Genomic DNA, 18474 nt, shown 5'->3' with positions numbered 1-18474 from the left:
AAAAATTAGTGGAACAGGGAGTTTGATAACCTCCCATCAGGAAGTTTCTCAGCTTCTCTGTAGTAACCCACATGAGCAGGGCCAATGGGAACAAGTCTCTGTCACACGGAAGAAATGCAAAAGGAACAAGCATGCTGCTTTGAGCAGCATGCTGCCTACAGTGAACTTACAGAATAGGTATGAGGCTCTGCAGGAGGAACAGGTCATTGGTAAGGATGAGGACTCAAGAAGGTCAGAAGCTGCTCCAATGACATGTTGCCTCAGGCCAGTCATCAAAACTAATCCAGAAAAGAAACCTCGTAGGGTCATCGTTATAGGAGACTCCCTTCTGAAGGGAGCAGAGGGCCCAATATGCAGACCAAACTCATTTCATAGAGAGGTCTGCTGCCTTCCTGGTGCCCAAGTAAGGGACATTGTAGGTAAAATTCCCAACCTCGTAAGTCCTTCAGACTACTACCCACTTCTGGTCTTTCAGGTGGGTAGTGACGATGCAACAATGAGAGGCTGACAAGCAATTAAAAGAGACTTCAGAACCTTAGGGCAACTGCTAAAGGGATCAGGACCTCAAGTTGTGTCCTCTGCTATCACTCTAACGTCAGCAATGGACGAGGAAATATTGAGGAAGAGCCAACAGGTCAATTCATGGCTCTGGGGCTGGTGCCATCGACAAGGCTTTGGATTCTACAATCATGGCTTGGTTTACAAGGCACCAGAGCTGAAAACAACTTATGGGATGCACTTGTCCCAGAGGGGGAAAAGGATCCTGGGGCAGGAATTGGCAGGGCTCATTGAGAGGGCTTTAAACTAGATTTGAAGGGGGAAGGGGTTAATAGTCTCCTGATGGCCAGTAATACAGAGGGGCAGCTCACCAGAGGCAGAGGGACAGAGAGCTGGTAAGGGCTCTCAACTTGCTGCCCTGAGGCAAGCCACAAATGATGCACCAGGACACTCTGTGAAAACCAAGGGGAATTGGCTCAAGAGGACAACAGGGCCAGCCCAGCTGAAGTGCTTCTATGTGAATGAACACAGCTTGGGCAACAAACAGGATGTATTAAGGGCCACTGTGCTGCTGGGATGCCATGACATAGTGGCTATCACTGAAACTTGGTGGGATGATTCCCATGACTGGAATGTAGGGATAGATAGGTATAAGCTCTTTAGAAAGGATAGGCAGGGAAGGAGAGGAGGAGGTGTTGCCCTCTATGTCAATGACCAGATGGAATCAGTGGAGCTCTACCTGGGGAAGGATGATGAGCTGGTTGAGAGTGTATGGGTCAAAATTAAAGGCAAGACAGGGGAAGGAGATATTACTGTGGGGGTCTCCTACAGGCCACCTGACTAGCAGAACCAAGCAGATGAGGCCCTCCACAGGCAGATAGAAGAAGCTTCCAGGTCACAAGCCCTGGTCCTCATGGGTGATTTCAACCACCCTGACATCTGCTGGAGGGACAACACAGCAAGGCACCAGCAATCCAGGATGTTCCTGGATTGCATAGAAGATAACTTCCTCCTCCAAATGGTAGAGGAACCAACAAGAGAAGGTGCTATGCTGGACCTTGTTCTTATCAACAGGGAAGGGCTGGTAACCAATGTGAGGCTCAGAGACAGCCTTGGCTGCAGTGACCATGAGGCAGTTGAATTTAATATCCTCAAGGCAATCAGGAGGACGTATTCTAATCTTACAACTTTAGGCTTGCAGACTGATCATTTCAGGGATCTGATAGCCAAAGTGTCATGGGAAAAAGCCCTGGAGGGAAGAGGCACCCAGGACAGCTGGTCAGTATTCAAGGACCACCTTCTCTGTGTCCAGGAGCAATGTATACCAACAAAGAGAAAAGCAGGAAAGAATGCTAGGAGGCCTGCCTGGATGAGCAAGGAGCTACTGAACATGCTGCCACTTAAAAGGAAACTCTACAGGAAGTGGAAGGAAGGACAGCTAGAAAAGGGGGTATATAAGGAAGCTGCCTGGGCAGCAAGAGACCTGGTTAGGAAAGCCAAAGCACAGTTTGAATTGAATCTAGCCAGTTAAAGGGAACTTTAAGAATTTCTACAGGTGTGTTAATGGCAAGAAGATGACTAGGGAAGGTGTGGGCCCCCTCAGAAAGAAAACAGGTGAAATAGTCACAAGTGATGAGGAAAAGGCTGAGGTTCCCAACGACTTCTTGTTGTGGTCTATAAAAGGATATATTAATGTTCAATAAGTGGAGCGATTAATAAAAATATAAATCATTTTATTAATCACAAAAATCCCACAAAAAAACCACTAATTAAAACCTATCTACAGATTCAAGGTGTTCAGTTGTGGAACAGATACCTCACCAGCAGGAACAAGTAACAATTTAAACAATATGTACAAAATCCAGAAACAAAAAACAGCACTTTAAACTGTAAAGAAAAGGAACCTTGGCAATGAAGCTGGTGATTGCACACAACAGGGGGGGGAACTCCACAAATCCCTAAGGCAACAGACCTTCAATAGATGCTTAAAAAATCAGATATTGTAATTACTCACTGATCCTGATACCTCGTGGCACACATTAAGATCTAGACAAACCAAAATGGCGTCGACCACGTGGAAGCTGCAGGAGCACCATTTCACTTTCTGTTGGTGTCTGCAGCTTATTACTGAGGCAGGATTTGTTCCCAAAGGATTTGTAGCTGAAAGCTTTGTAGAGAGGAAGTTTCTCAGCTGTAATCCTTTTGTAGCAGCGCTTGCTCCTTTCTCCAGTCAAATGAAACTGTCCTGGGGGCTCAGCTCCTCTGGGGTTTCGCCTCTCAGCCCAGCAAGACGCGTGTTTGTCCTCTGGGCTTTACAACGCTGAAACAGCGAGGGGTCTTTGTTGTCTTGTCTGGGTAAACTGAAACACAATTCAGCTTCCAAGCAAAGCTTGTAGTTCCTTCCAGAGCGTGGACAATTGCCAGACGACACTCTGGCTCTTTGGGCTGATACTTACAGATTTCCCGAGGCAATACTGGTCAGTAGCAACACAGATCTAGGGGTAAAACCCTGGTATTGCAACCTATAGAAAGCTGCCTTTCCAAACGTGGCCAAAAGCATGCCCACCTGGCTCATTCTGGCTCTGAAACATGTTCAGGCAAGCCTAATCTACAGACCTATTAAATTCTGCCTTATTGTCTGATTCAGAGCAATTTTGAGGCTTTTTTGTCCACTCAGGACACTCCTTTACCTCAGCCTTCACTGCAAGGGCCTCCAGCCACACTCCTGGAGTCATGGAAGACAATGCCAGGGACGGGGAGGAAGAACTGCCCATTGTAAGTGACGATCAGGTTCGTGATCACCTGAAGAACCTAAAAGTGTTCAAGTCCATGGGACCCGAAGGGATACACCCATGGGTGTTGAGAGAACTGGCAGATGAGGTTGCTAAACCCCTCTCTATTATATTCCAAAAGTCATGGGAGTCTGGGGAAGTCCCCACAGACTGGAAAAGGGGAAACATTACTCCCATTTTCAAAAAGAGTAAGAAGGAGGAAGCAGGGAACTACAGGCCAGTCTCACCTCTGTGCCCGGAAAGATCATGGAGCAGATCCTCCTGAAGGCACAACTGATTCAGAAGAATAGTGAAGAGGTGATTTGGAACAGTCAGCATGGCTTCACCAAGGGCAAATCCTGCCTGACAAACCTGGTGGCCTTCTATGAACAGGTCACAGCATTAATAGATGAGTGGTGAGCAACTGATGTCATTTACCTGGACCTGAGCAAAGCCTTCGACGCTGTCCCACACCACATTCTGGTCTCCAAACTGGTGAAACATGGGCTTGATGGCTGGACCACTAAATGGATAAAGAACTGGCTTGATGGCTGCACCCAAAGAGTGGCTGTCAATGGGTCCATGTCCCAGTGGAGGCCAGTAACAAGCGGAGTCCCTTGGGATGAGTCCTGGGACCAGGCTTGTTCAACATCTCTGTCGGTGACATGGACAGTGGCATTGAGTGCACCCTCAGCAAGTTTGCTGATGACAGCAAGCTGTGTGGTGCAGCAGACACGCTGGAAGGAAGGGAGGGACCTTGACAGTCTGGAGAGGTGGGCACAAGCCAACCTCATGAGGTTCAACAAGTGCAGGGTCCTGCATCTGGGTTGAGGCAATCCCAGGCACAAATCCAGGCTGGGCAGTGACTGGCTGGAAAGCAGCCCTGAGGAGAGAGACTTGGGGGTGCTGGTGGACGAGAAGCTCAACATGAGCTCTCAGTGTGCACTTGCAGCCCAGAAAGCCAATCAGATCCTAGGCTGCATCAAGAGAAGTGTGGCCAGCAGGTCAAGGGAGGTGATTCTCCCCCTCTACTCAGCTCTGGTGAGACCCCACCTGGAGTACTGCATCCAGTTCTGGAGCCTCTATTACAAGAGGGATATGGACATGGTGGAACATGTCCAGAGAAGGGCCATGAGGTTGATCAGAGGGCTGGAGCACCTCTCCTATGAGGACAGACTGAAAGTGTTGGGGCTGTTCAGTCTGGAGAAAAGAAGGCTCTGAGGTGACCTTATTGTGACCTTGCAGTATCTGAAGGGGGCCTACAAGAAGGCTAGGGAGGGACTTCTCAGGATCTCAGGTAGTGATAGAACTAGGGGGAATGGAATGAAGCTGGAGGTGGAAAGATTCAGGCTGGACGTGAGGAAGAAGTTCTTCATTGTGAGAGTGGTGAAGCCCTGGAATGGGGTGTCCAGGGAGGTGGTTGAGGCCCCATCCCTGGAGGTGTTTAAGCCCAGGCTGGATGAGGCTCTGGCCAGCCTGATCTAGTGTGGGGTGTCCCTGCCCATGGCAGGGGGGTTGGAACTAGATGATCCTTGTGGTCCCTTCCAACCCTGACTGATTCTATAATTCTATGATTCTATTAAATAGGATAGTCTATGAGTATTCATTTAAACTGATCAAAGAAAACAAAGTTAGCCACTATAGATGTGAAAAAGACAAAATCAAACACAAAAATCAAAACCAGTCATGAGGATGAGAAAATGTGGTCTTTTTTATATTTCTCTAGTTAATAGAACAGTTTGGCAATTAATAATTCTTCAAAAAGAAGTGTTGCTTGGGGCAGGTTTATTTACAAAAATGACAAAGAATCCTTGTTCTATATTACATCTGAGCTAGATTCAGCTGATCAGAACCTGGGACTAGAATCACAGAATACTGGATTGGAAAGGACCTCAAGGATTCAGCTCCTCTATCTTTGGACATCTATACCACAGATGTCTGGAACTCGGCTTCTTACCTTAATTTGAACCACTGGACTGAAATAACTGCTTTGCATGTGTGAGAAGTTCAATTCAGATCCCTGGTGAGGGTGGTAGGAGGGGGAATTAATCCTTTTCTCCCCATCTCAAAGCCAAACTACTTGGAGCGGCCCCTGCTGGCAGCCCTCTGGCAGCAAAGGTGGACTTGACCACTGAGCTGGTGAGTTTGGAGAAGATGAAGAGGACAGTCCTCCTCTCCTCATCTTGCAGTGGGCACTCATACTACTGCCCTTTGAACAGGGCACATCCATCACCATTACTCTATGGCTGGAAAGAATTGATCTGCTGCAGGTCCCTTGTTCCCAAATGACACCTCTCCCTTGCACTCAGTGTCAGGACAACAATGCTGAGAGTGTCCACAAGGATTTGCATGGCACTGTTTATCTATGGCAATCATCTAAGTGATCTAATGTGAAAAACAGATCATGACTGAAAAGAGACAAGGCTTCAGAGCTACAAATAATCTCCCTAATGTTTTCATCATTGTTGTCCTTTTATTTGGGGTTTTGTTTGGTTGGTTTTTGTTTTGCTTTTAAAATAAGGATTTTAACTTAGTTTTGCTCAGCTTTTGCCATAACAAAGACAATTTTATTGAGTCAGCTGGTTGTTAACATTATTGTAATTTGAAATTAAAAATTCATTAAAAGAAGTTTTGAGTAGAAGTTTCACATAATCACAAAACATCTGGAGATCTGCTAGTCCAAACCCCCTAATCAACATAGGGTGAAATAGAGCAGGTTGCTCAAGATGAAGTCTGGAGACCCATGCTGAAAATTATTAGTAATCCTTTGCAACTGGAGATTTAGCCTTCAGTCCTACCTGTGACACACAATTTTTTAATTAATTTTTTAAAATTTGTTTTCTTTCTGGGAAAAAAAAATGTGTGTTCAAAATGGGAGAAATGCTCTGGGGTTCTTTTCACCTATGTTTTTTATGGACAATAATAATAACATAACTGTAGGCTTAACTATTTGTTTTGACATAATTTAACTACCTCTGTATCTTTATATTGTTATGATGTAAAGCCATGTTATGTTGTAACCTTCATTGTCTGTGTTCTTGATAGCTCAACAAAGTCTGCCTGAGACTCCTACAGGCTAAATGCCTCAGCTCCCTCAGCCTCTCCTCATAGGGCTTGTGCTTGAGACGTCTCACCAGCCTTAATGCCCTTCTCTGGACATGTTCAAGTGTCTCAATATCCTTCTTAAATTGAGGGGCCCAGAACTGGACACAGTACTCAAGGTACGGCCTAACCAGTGCTGAGTAGAGGGGCATAATGAATTCCCTGCTCCTGCTGGCCACACCATTCCTGATGCAAGCCAGGATGCCATTGGACTTCTTGGCCACCTGGGCACACTGCTGGCTCAGGTTCAGCTGGCTGTCAACCAGTACCCCCAGGTCCCTTTCTGCCTGGCCACTCTCCAGCCACCCTGTCCCCAGCCTGTAGTGCTGCATTTGTTGTGACCAAAGTGCAGCACCTGGCACTTGGACTTGTTGAATGGCATCATGTTTGACTCCACCCATCTGCCCAGCCTGTCAGTGTCCCTCTGCAGAGCCCTTCTACCCTCTAACAGATCAACACCTGCACCCATCTTGGTGTCGTCTGCAAATTTACTAATGGTGGACTCAATCTCCTCATCCAGATCATCAGTAAAGATATTGAATAGGATTGGGCCCAGCACTGAGCCCTGGGGACACTACTAGTGACTGGCTGCCACCTGGATGTGGCACCATTCACCACCACTCTCTGGGCTTGGCCGTCCAGTCAGTTCCTAACCCAGCATGGAGTGCACCTGTCCAAGCCAGGGGCTGACAGCTTGGACAGGTGTTTGCTGTGGGGGACGATGTCAAAGGCCTTGCTGAAGTCCAGATAGACTACATCCACAGCCTTGCCCACAACCACCAGGCAGGTCACCTCATCACAGAAGAACAGGTTGGTCAGGCAGGACCTACCTTTGCTAAATCCATGTTGGCTTCATACTGTTGTTATCTTGAGGAAAGGAGTAACTTAGGGAAAATATAATTTCTTTTAGTATTTTCTTCTATTAATTTAGTCTTCTGGAATATTTTTAATTAATATACATTTTCTATTGCTCAAGATACATCACACTTGTGCAATTGCTAATGGTGGCATCTCTTCATTCCTAGAAAAATTGAGTGAATGTGAAATAAGTTTTGCCTCAAGCAAACATTCAATGTTTGTGGTTTCAGAGTCTTTCCTGATTCTGTGCATAAACTAAGGAATTCAAGAGGCAGCAATTGAGTGTGAAAAGTTCTGTTCCAAACTGTTTGAAGTGGTACTTGCAGGTCACAGACAACATAGAGTAGAATTTTCTTTGCATAATATATGATTTCATAGTGTACTACATTTGTAATTGTACTACAGTTAGCAGGTATGACTCATTTTTTCTGCCTTTACCTTAAAAGTTCTATTGGAAAAAAAAAATCTAATTCTTGAATAATGTCAAAATCCAACCATACAAAGTTGCAGCACATCCTGCACACTGCCACTCTATTCCTTGAAATTTCATTGCTTTGATGTGTTTAGACCTCCAACTCAGCTTGAGATTGGAGCTGCCCCAGTTTATCTTCCTGAATGTACTATGGATGTGGATGCTGAAGGCAGAGGGCTACATTGTCCTCATTGCTGGTTGTTCCTTCCCTTGAATGTGCTGCTTTTTCCTTTGTGCAGAAAACCTTGGGTTTGCCTCATGAAAGACCATGTAGTTTTAAATAGGTTCAGTGGCTCAGTTTTGTTCACAACTGATTTTGGCTATGTAATTCCCAAGGGAATTCTATGTTTCTGCAAATTATGACTGCATAAGAGTAATTCCAAAAGGATTGATAATCACATATTGTAGGAGTTTGGACTGTGGAGGAAGTTAAATCAAGAGATCTTAATTATAGGATAATTTTAACCCGTCTACTCCCTATTTACTCGCTCCTATTCTGTTTGTTTGTTTTCTTTAGAAAGGTTTCCATAGGGGAAAAAAAAAATCCACTAGCTATATTTTGGGCTTCATTTTATTTTCAGACACACTGGTGTGAACCATATGCAAAGTTATGAAAATAGTCAAACTCAAGCTCTAAGTAAATAGTTTTTATACTAAATGCAGTCTTCCTGTCTTCCTTCCTCTTGATCTGCTGTATGTTTAGACAGGCTTCAAGAGATGAGCTGACGAGTTTTTACTTTCCGACTAGAGTGTTTTGTAATCTGCTGTTTCTACTCTTGTATAAAGTCTGATGCATCATAACACAGATATTAATGTATATATAAGTATATACGCATGGGTGTGCTTGCACAAACTCAAACACTTCTTCTTTCTGCTCCTCAGATTTCTCTGCAGAACTCTGCTTGTTGTGAAACATCTGTGTATAAAATTTAAATTCATATGATCTGTTTCAAATCTATCTAATATGATGCCTTTTGTGGTTGCCATCTGCCACGCAACAACAAAAGTGATTCTTTTTCCCCAAGAGAAAGAAAAAAGCATGCATAATATCAACAAGAATGTTTTAAAAAGTGTTAAAAGATCCACAGTAAGCAAATCCAGTGTGAGTCTCAAAGGAGGTTTGATTCTTCCTGAATCTCCATATAAAAAGGCTTTTAAAGTTTACCAACATATTATTTGAATTATTTAGCTTAAGCTAAACTGATACATTATTCATGTTCAGTGAAATGCATAAATAATGCCAATTCTATCTAAAAAAAAAAAAAAAAGGCTTGCAACTTATAGTTGAGGCTTTACCAGCTCATTAGAAGCAGAACTGAGTAAGAAATTTTTGACATAGTTCAACAGAAAATGAGCTGACAAGCTATTGTATGTGAAGGTGACTGCTAAATATAACCCATGAACATTAAATACAGCCACCTCAAAAACAAAGCAGTCTTTGAACACACATATCTATGGGTACACACATTCTTCCATCAAGTTCTGTAGTCTGAAGTAAGGGATTAATTATATACAAGGACTTCAGTGTCATTGAGCAATTTTCAACAGAACTCATAAATTTGAGTTTTTGACAGCACTTTTTATGCAGCTAAAAATATACTCATAATATCTGAAAACATGTAAGAGAGACCATTGACACTGGAGTATTAACATAAACAGAATTGGACAGGCAAGTAGTAAGGTCAGTAGGAATGTTCTAAGAGTTGAAGCACTGTCTCTGTTTCTTTATATGTAAACCCAAGGAATACTACCTCTGCTGCTGGGATGCAATAAAGTTACCACTGACAGACAATGCTGCTATTTCTGTTTCAGCCAGTTTCCTATTGAACAAACCAACCAATTTCATCTCCGCATTTCAATCGGTTTCCTCAGATTTACCTAGACAAAAGTCAAGGATGTTTCCCTAATTTACAGTTCCCAAAGACTCATCAGTTGCCTTTTTAGTCTCTTCTTTTTTGACCTTTTTTCTTTTTTTTTGTGTGTGTCCCCCTATATGATTTCTACTGCTGACAGATAATAAACTAACATGTCTCTTCCTTACACAGAACATGGTATATTTTTACATCCTTACTTCACCCTCACAGGAGTGTTATCTCCAACTTTTGATCTTATTGTCTTCTCTCAGGTTGCAGTGATGATTTTTGTGATAGAGATTTACCGGCACCTCTGTACTAAGCCAGACTTGTCCTCTACAAATATTGACAGCTTGTCATGAAAGGCCCTGCTCATCAGTGTATTGAAGGAGAATGCCAACCATGTGTTTGATTACCTATCTGATGTGGAGTATATTTATCTATTTCTCTACTATACTTCCATAACTATTTATACTTTCCAGTGCATTGATTTAATGGATTTTTGCATGATGGTTGTCTGGCTGAAAACACTTTTCATGTATTTGATCTTTTGCATCAACTGGTGACCCAATCCATGCAAAACAAGATTAATTCCAAGAATTTGCAAGAAACAGAAAATAGTACAAACCTCTTCCAAATGTTACATGAGTTATACAGGAAAGTTCAATACAAGTATAAACATGAAAGTCTTGTATACATTTTCTTATCTGGACTCTGTTAGCTACTGGACAAGCAATTAATTGTCTTGAAAGAAAAACTTTTCTTGTACCATTGTCCAACTGCAAGGACAAAGTAGCACAAGTCTTGTGTGAAAGCCTGCATTTTCATAATATTCAGTGCAATTTAATGTTTTCAAAAGCTTGAGTAGCTCTGACTCAGATAATTCAATAGTCAAAATGATCCTGCAATTCAGGGAACATGTTCCAGGCTGAAGCATTAAGTCTAGACATATTGCAGTTTAGTTAACTTATTCTCTCTGTTATATAAAACAGGCTTATAAATCTCAGAATTTTTCCACAGAAATGATATGAAAATATATTGGCCATCCTGACAAGAGACAAACACATTTATTTTTGCCAGTGCTACTACATGGACATGATCCAGTAGAATGCAGCTGGAATAAACAAAGCTTTTTAGCAGATCATTATTGACAGAGAACCTACCCAAAGAAGACCATGTGAACAATCTATGGGCTTTTTTTGTTTGTTTGGTTGGTTTTGGTTTTGTGGAAAAAGGTGTCTTGGAGGCTATATTTGAATTGCAGATACAAAGGCTTAAGAGCTTCTTTCCTTCTTTTCTTCCTTCTTTCCTGGCTGCCTCACTCCCTCCCTCTGCCTCTTCCTTTATTTTTCACAGAACATAAGTGCTGCTCTGAAATGCTCTGTGACACCTTTAGAGTAAGGAAGATGTAGGGTGAGCATATTTGGCCATCAGACTTCAATACTTTTGTTGTACTAGTAATTCATTCAGCAACAAGTGTTTCACTATTCCCCAAAGTCAAGTAGCCTTTTCACAGAATGATCAGACTGTCTATAGGAAATTAACAATAGAATCATAGAATGCATTGTGTTGGAAGAGACATTTAAAGTTCATCTAGTCCAGCCCCCCTACAGTAAGCAGGGACATCCCCAACCAGATAGGTTGCTCAGAGTTTCATCAAGCCCAACCTTCAATGTCTTCAGGCACGGGGCCTACATCATTTCCTGAGCAACCTGTGCCAGTGTTCACCACCCTCAGAGCAAAGAACATCTTCATTATATCCAATCTAACTGCACCCTTCTCTAGTTTAAAACAGTTGCCCTGTGTCCTAGTGCTACATGCCTTTGTAAACAGTCACTTCACAGCTTTCTTGTAAGTCCCCTTTAAGTACTCAAAGACTGCTGTAAGGTCTTTCCAGAGCCTTATTCTGGCTGAACAACACCAAAGAGGCATAATATCTTACAATGTTCCTCTTTCCCACTGAAGTGCCTCTTTCTACCTGGGATGGCTTTTCTACCTTGGTGCATCATTAGCAGATATTTTTGGTAATCCTCGAGAAAGGCAGAATGAAAAATAAATTTAAAAATAGACAGTCATAGTATTTTAAAAAGTCTTTGAATTATTAAGGTTTGGGGTTTCTTTTGAGAAGAAAATATGTATTTGAAGAAGATCACAGTTTTTAAAAGAAAAAGAAAAAAATGGTATTATTTTAAAAGTACCTGAAAGATGATGTGAGTGAAATAGTGACTCATTTTTTCCTAAGGACTGTAGAAAATCTTTCAGGGAGACATAAACTGTGTAACAATAAAAATGTCAAGAGATCAATGTTTTGGTATCTCTTTTGTAAAAAATGAGCATTTCTGTGGGGTTTCTTCCAGTCTTGGTAGATATTTTTATGGTGTCTCTTTTTTTTTAACTTTAAGCATCTGAACAGCAGAAAGCAAATTCTGCAGCACAGAGGAGGCCATCCTCTGCATGAGTGAAGATGTACCATGATATTTCATTCTGTGCTGCTGTCAGAGGTAGCTCTAAGAGCTTCACAAAGTCTTTACAGGTAATGACAAGAAGAGAAACAGGTGAAATGGAGAGAAAATAAAATTGGGAAGTTCTTCTGAAGCATATTAAACACACATATTCTAGGACCTGCATCCCATCTGCCCTTAGAGTTTGTCAGATGCCCTTGCAAACTGAAGAAAGTATTTAAACATTTCAGATGATATATGCAAGCTGAAAGGCAGATTTTCCCCAGGCATGGCAAGTTCCTATCTACCTGTACTATCCCAGCTGGAACTCTCTCAGCAAATTCATATAGAAATAATACAAATGGCCATCCTGTCCTTAGTATCTGTGTGAGATATCTGAGACCAGAGAATGACCAGAGCTTGTGGACAGCAATCTGTCCAAGCTGATAACAGCTGTCATGCTCCCAAGTGTGGAGGAAATTTCAGCTGAGCCACAGCTCATCCAGTGTGCCTGGGGCCAGTCTGCCATAAAGCCCCTCTTGGCTGGAGCAACCATGACATTTAACATTCATCCTCCCTCTTGAACAGAGGGCTATTAGAAAAGTTTCCCTGGACCTTGCTAAACCCCAAACCCTTATCCTGAGGATTTTTATTTTGGAAAATGTCTGTCTATCGCAGCCCAGTGCCATCCAAGGGACTACTGAAATAACTAAACAGAATTAACTCTGCTATTCCAGAGTCCAAAACAGCCCCATTTAGCTCATGTGTCCTCATCCCTTCTGCTTCCTTTAACAGCTTCTTAGCTGATGTCTATATTCCCTAGAGCTAACTTCACTCTCTAACCTTAGTACAAGTTGCAAAACCCACTTTACTCACCTTGAATTAACTGATGTGAAGCCATTGAGACTCCATTTCGTGAACTCTCCAGCACATGATAGATCAGGAAGCTCCTTTTTAACTCAACTGCTTACTGCTTTTGGGTTTCTCATCTTTTCTGCTAGCTAGGCCTCTCTGAAACTGAATTTGCCTATACAGCTATCTTCTAGAGACAGATTCTGCTCAGCCATCTTACTTGCATCTATTTGACAAACTCTCTGCTCTGTACTACAAAGGCAGCTTTCCAGGGCTTTCCTTGAACTTACAGTTCTCTTCTAACCACTGAGAAAACTCTTCTTTACACTGTCCTCTGTTAGTTTGAGGCTTCAGAGTAAATAGAGTGAGGAATCAGAGTCTCAGATCTTTGGAATGTGTAAGTGCCTATGGTACTTCATACCTGGACAGGCATTTGTGAAGGAGGATCTTTGTGATGAACATAATATAAAAGTCTGTGCTGATAATTAGCCTGGGGAGACAGAGCCTAGCTGATCCAACACTTACTGGAGTGTCAGATACAAAGACACAGAAAGGCACATGGGGGTTCTAATTGACAAGTATCTGAATTTGAGTCAGCAGTGTGTCCAGGTGGCCAAGAAAGCCAATGACATCCTGCCTTGTATTAGAAATGTTGTGTCCAACAGGAGTAGGGAGGTGATTGTCCTGTTGTACTCATCTCTGGTGAGGCCACACCTTGAATACTTTGTTCAGCATCTCAATACAAGAGAAAAATTGAGGTGCTGCAGTGAGTGCAGAGGGCAACAAAGCTGGTGAAAGGCCTGGAGAATAAATCTTACAAAGAATGACTGAAGGAGCTGCAGCTGTTTACTTTGAAAAAGAGACTGAGGGCAGACCTCATTGCTCTCTACAACTACCTGAAAGGTGACCAGCTTGGTGGATGTGGGGAAGGCTGTGGATGTAGGCTATCTGGACTTCAGCAAAGCCTTTGATACCATCCCTCATAAGAAACTGCTGACCAAATTGGCAGCCCATGGCCTGGACAGGTACACTCTGCGCTGGATTAAGAGCTATCTGGGGGCTGAGCCCAGAGAGTGGTGGTGAATGGTGCCACATCCATCTGGCAGCCAGTCTCTAGTGGTGTCCCCCAGGGATCAGTGTTTAATATCTTTATTGATGACCTGGATGAGGGTATTGAGTCCATCATCAGTAAATTTGAAGATGACACCAAGCTGGGGGCAAGTGTTGATCTGTTAGAGGTAGGAGTGCTCTGCACAGGGACCTTGACAGGCTGGACAGATGGGCAGAGTCCAATGGCATAAGATTTAATACATCTAAGTGCTGGGTTCTACACATTGGCCAAAACAACCCCATGCAGCACTACAGGCTGGGGTCAGAGTGGCTGGAGAGCAGCCAGGCAGAAAGGGACTTGGGGGTACTGGTTGACAGCCAGCTGAATACAAGCCAGCAGTGTGCCCAGGTGGCAAAAAAGGCAAATGGCATCCTGCCAGTATCAGGAATAGCGTGGCCAGCAGGAGCAGGGAAGTCATTGTGCCCCTCTACTCAGCACTGATTAGGCCACACCTTGAGTCCTGTGTCCAGTTCTGGGTCCATCAGTTTAAGAAAGATGCTGAGGTGTTGGAATGTGTCCAGAGAAAGGCAACAAAGCTGGGGAGGGGTTTGGAGCATAAATCCTATGAGGAGAGGCTGAGGGAGCTGGGGTTGCTTAGCCTGGAGGAGGCTCAGGGGAGACCTTATCGTCATCTACAACTACCTGAAGGGTGGTTGTAGCCAGGTGGGGGTCAGTCTCCTCTCCCAGGCAGCTAACAACACAACAAGGGAACACAGTCTCAAGCTGTGTAGGAGGAAGTTTAGGCTTGGTCTTAGAAAAAAGTTCTTCACAGAAGGAGTGATTTCCCTTTGGAATGTGCTGCCCAGGGAGGTGGTGGTGTCAACATCCATGCAGGTGTTTAAGGAAAGACTGGATAAGGTACTTAGTGCCAAGGACTAGTCAGTTAGATAGAATTGGCTAATCGGTTGCACTTGATGATCATGAGGTCTCTTCCAACCTTATTGATTCTGTGATACTGTGATTGTGACATTGTGGAGAGGATGGTGCTGGTCTCTTCTCACAGGTGATTAGTGATAGAACAAGAGGGAGCGGCCTCAAGCTGTGACTGGGTAGGTTTAGGCTGGACATTAGGAAGAATTTTTTCACAGAAAGAGTGGTCAGGCATTGTAATGGGCTGCCCAGGGAGTTGGTCAAGTCACTAACATTGGATGTGTTTAAAGGTTGTTTATATGTGGTGCTTGGGGAAATGGTTTGGGAGTGAACTTTGTGGAATAAGGGTTCCACATCAGTTGGACTTGATGGTCACGAGGATCTTTTCCAACATGAATCTTTCTGTGATATCTATGATTTCACATGGTCCACATTCCAGTCTAAGGCCAATCCGTAAGAGAACAATTAAACACTTTCTTTGACGTTCAGTTATCTTTAATACTGAAAGAGAACTGGCTTAAGATGGGGAAATATGCTGTTTATTTCTGTGCTGATTTGATGCTTTATTTTGTATTGGTGTGTAACATTGACAATGTGGTCTTTGTTCATGTATAGCAGAAGAAATTAAGCTTTTATCACATACCTCAGAAAGAAGCACTGTGTTTTTGTAAGTTAAACCTATTGCTTTAGGCTGTCCTGTGACACAGCTCCTTTCAATATCCATAAGCATTCCACAGAAGTCTTTACCTTCAAATGTTCAGAAGCCAGGGAGTAAATACATTTTTTCCATTTTGCAGATTAATTCGGCAAGGAATAAGAGGTAGATGTGAAGAACTGTGTGCGGTAAAACGGAGCACTATGACCAAATTTTAAGAAATTGCTGTTACAGATTATTGAATACATTGTTCTGCCTCATCTGACACCTTACAGTAAAAGTACACCAAATATTGCATTTCTTCATAATTTTGTTAAGAGAAATGGCTCAATAATTTTTTATAAAACACTGCAAATTAATCTGGATCAAGCTCTCAATTACAATTTCAGCCACAACCAAAAGGATATATTTAACCACAGATATTTAACTACACATATAAATTGAGATGTGATAGACCAACTTGACTCAAAGTAAAGCAATCAAAGATTTTCTCCGGCAACAATTAATCTTGTCCTTGACAAATCAAACAAGCAAGGGTTCTGATAAAATTAATGGAATTACTGTGTCTCACAGGAGTGATGCTGGATCATTCAGAAATATTTATTATCAATTGCTTGTACAAACACTGTCATCAATAGAAGTGGCATTGCCACATCACCTCTTCATTGCTCTTTTGGAGAACACTCTCTCATGTTCTGTCTCTCAGTAACATCTATGCCTTTCAGCTTGCTGACAAAAGCTATTTTCCTAGAACAGAGCCAGAATCTTTATTTGTCAATAGTAATTAATAGAAAGGAACATTCATGCATATAAATATACAAAGATAAATTTGTCTAGGAACAATCCAACACCCCTAAAATGACAGTGCTGTGTTTTATGTCCCAATTTATGTAGTTTCTACCTAAGCTAATATTCCTTCATTTTGTTAAAGTCTAATCCTTCGAAGACAAAGCCTGGGATGTCTCCAGAAGGACACTTCAATTCCTGTTTTCCCCTTAATGTTCCTCTAAAGTTTTATTAAGGAGTTAAATATGAAGTAAGATTAACTCAATACTGTTCAGAATGGCCACACCTAATTTAGGATACTGACATCTAAGTAAACTAAAGTATTACATTAAATTCAAAGGGAATGGAGAACAAATACTATGTCATTTAAATTCAGCTTCTGGGAATCTCTAAGGAAGAAGTGTACCTTTGTATATATATTTCTAGGTGTGATAGATGAGCCTGAGGGAGAACTATGGGAACTTGTAGTGTGCATTCATGTCAGGCTGGGCTTATTTTTTTACTAAGTAAAAAGCAGCAGGTTGCAAAACTCATTTTTAATAAGTTAACCTTTTTTTCCATGGAGCTAACTGTAACATCAGGCCTTAAGCTTATTTGGAGAGGATATCAATTGATTTCACTCATGGATGATATTTAACAATGCTCTGTAGATCATTTAGATAACAGGGAAGAGCTAGTCATTGCACTTGGGAAAATTGTCTCATAAATTTCTCCCTTTCTACTTGCTTTAATCCTCGTGACTAGCATTTCATTTATGAATGGATCTTTTAGCACACAGTGTTGTTTAAATTTCCTCCTGAGTAAAATTCACATTAAAATCTTCCTAGGCATTTCCACAAATGTGAGAAAAAGGCAAAGCTAAGGAGATGTGTATAGTCCTCAGTGACAAGGATCCTAATTTATGATCTCTAGATGCCTAAATAGCTGAGATAAGACAGGTTGGACTTGATGATCTTTGAGGTGTCTTCCAACCTTGGTGATTCTGTGATTCTGTGATTCAAGTGCTACGAGGCTGGAACTAAAAATGAATACCATTTATTTTGGCTGCACACTGATGGGAATTGTCAGGTAGACAAGGAAGAATTGTCTTTACAAGTCTTGTGTAGAACAGGGGTCTAAACTAAGTAGCATTTCATTGTCTTAAAAGATGTTTTTATTCCTATTTTCTCTAGGGAAATATTTCTCTAAACTGCCTTCCAAAGGCCTACTCCAAATTCTACACTGAGCAGGATGTTTCCTCTACCTGTAAACCTTATCCATAGGTATTCTGTCTTTTGCAGCACATTATTCAGTTTGAAACATATGCACCAAGACTGTTTAAATGAGTTGTTAATTAGTCAGTGTTTAAACAACAACACATTTTCTCCAGTGTACTGTTCCAATACTAGTAACTTGTGCTTTTTCCATCTGTTTGAATCCACCTGTTCTCATTATTTTAAACCTGCAATGAAAAGTCTTCAATGAAGGAACATATTTCATAGTACATGTTCATACCCAGAAATAATGATAATACTTCTTGCTGCTATCATAAGGCACATGTTAACTAGTTTTATTGATCTATAACTTGTTGATATGTCCTAATTCATTCCTGATATATTTCTGATTGTAATTCTGGCATGTATGGATTTTTTTTTCCCCCAACACTACAAAAAGACCACAGTAGGAGACACAACAGAATAAATGAATCAAGTATTTATGTGCACACATATTTGTGCAATCAAGAAGTAAAGGAAAAATCACCTGGCAATAAATCACAGCTTGTACTGTTTTAAAGAAAGTCATGCTCTACAACACTACTCTTGGGGCTTCTGGGTTCTAACCTCTCTCTTCTGCAGGTGATGTGCCCTGACTTTCAGGCACTGAGCAGATGTTTCAATATGAGGAATCTCTGATACCACACACCTGTACTGAACCATAGCCCCTTTCAACACAGCAACAGAAACCTAAGGAAGAGTTCAACCAACCATATGTAGATGTCTAACACAGGCCTATTTTTCAGCAGTCGCTATGACACTACTAGAAGTATATAGCTATACCTTCCAGTACGCTGATATATCATGTATGCCAGTTTAGAGGAGATTTGGTGATCCGCAAATCAGTGAGTGAACTGCAAAATAATGGGCTTAGAGAACTTAATCAGCTCTGACTAGTGCAGGACATGTTAGGTTGCAGCATAACATTGTACAGTGTTAGACCATTTGCATT

The sequence above is a fragment of the Dryobates pubescens genome, chromosome 10, assembly GCF_014839835.1.
Source record: "Dryobates pubescens isolate bDryPub1 chromosome 10, bDryPub1.pri, whole genome shotgun sequence".
NCBI lineage: Eukaryota > Metazoa > Chordata > Aves > Piciformes > Picidae > Dryobates > Dryobates pubescens.
This window is presented reverse-complemented; position numbering follows the sequence as displayed.